Source organism: Bubalus kerabau, chromosome 10 (genome assembly GCF_029407905.1).
Source record: "Bubalus kerabau isolate K-KA32 ecotype Philippines breed swamp buffalo chromosome 10, PCC_UOA_SB_1v2, whole genome shotgun sequence".
Classification (NCBI taxonomy): domain Eukaryota; kingdom Metazoa; phylum Chordata; class Mammalia; order Artiodactyla; family Bovidae; genus Bubalus; species Bubalus kerabau.
In genome coordinates, this window is record NC_073633.1 from 49,503,536 (window position 1) to 49,505,148 (window position 1,613).

Below are 1,613 nucleotides of genomic sequence, written 5' to 3' on the forward strand. Positions count from 1 at the left end.
ATCACCAACTCCCGGAGTTTACTCAGACTCATGTCCATTGAGTCAGTGATGCCATCCAACCATCTCATCCTCTGTTCTCCCCTTCTCTTCCAGCCTTCAATCTTCCCCAGCATCCGGGTCTTTTCAAATGGGTCAGTTCTTCACATCAAGTGGCCAAATTATTGGAGTTTCAGCTTCAGCATCAGTTCTTCCAGTGAATATTCAGAATTTATGTCCTTTAGGATGGACTGGTTGGATCTCCTTGCAGTGCAAGGGACTCTCAAGAGTCTTCTCCAACACCACAGTTCAAAAGCATCAATTCTTCAGCACTCAGCTTTCTTTATAGTTCAGCTCTCACATCCATACATTATTGTAGCAATGTCAGTGTCTCGGTTTTGAAAATACATGCTACAGTAATGTAAGATGTTACTATGGGGGGAAACTGGGGACCGATACATGGAACCTCTCTGTACTGTTTTTGCAACTTCCTGTAAATATATAAAATTAAGTTGTTTTTTTTAAAAGTACATGTACTTAAAAAAAACAGAATGAAAGTCACTCAGTCAAGTCCGACTCTTTGTGACCCCATGGACTATATAGTCTGTGGAATTCTCCAGGCCAGAATACTGGAGTGCATAGCCTTTCCCTTCTCCAGGGGATCTTCTCAACCCAGGGATCGAACCCAGGTCTCCCACATTAACAAAACCCCAAAGCTTCCATTACTCTGTATCCAGTTCAGCCCTGCTGGGTCTCCACCCCATCTCTCTCTCTCTTCTCACCCAGGGCCATCCACAAGGTAACCTTCCCTCACCATCTCCACATCCTTACCTTCTACTCACTCTCCAGTCCCTGCAGTCTGACTTTTGCAGCCCCCACCCCCCATTGCCAGATACTGTGGAGAGTTTGCAATCTTTACCTTGTGGGCCTCTCTGATGCTTTTGAAATGATTGAATCCTTCCTCTTTAGGGGGTCTTTAATCATTTGGTGTTTATGGCAATGCACTTTTCTGTTTCTGCTTCTGCGTCTCTGACCATTATTCCTTCTCTGTCCCCTATATCTAGCAGCGGCCTATTGGAGAGGCTGTTTTTCAATTAATTTCACTCTCCAATCCAACAGAACTGCCTGTGAGGGTTGCTTGCATTTGGCTGTTCCTCCCTCCCACCCATCATTCAATGCTGTCTGAGGAGAATGCCTTTCCTCATCCCAGCCCCACTCCTGCACCCACCTAGACTTAACTACTCCTGCTCAGTCTTTGGAAATCATCTCTCACCCATCCTCTCCAACCCCTCCTGTTTACATTGTAATTAATTGTCTATGTGTCTAAAGTACATTTCCTAAAAATTTAATAGGAAAGATGATGATAGATTTAAATGCAGACTGTTTAATTACTTTAAGCAATTAAAGTTCCCTGGTAGCCTAAAAGGTAAAGAAATCTCCTGCAATGCAGGAGACCTGGGTTTGATCCTTGGGTTGAGAAGATCTCCTGGAGGAAGGCATTGCAACCCACTCCAGTATTCTCGTCTGGAGAATCCCAATGGACAGAGGAGCCTGGCGAGCTACAGTCCCCGCGGTCGCAAAGAGTCGGACACGGCTGAGCGACTAAGCACAGCACAACGTGCCTTTCATGAGCTAGT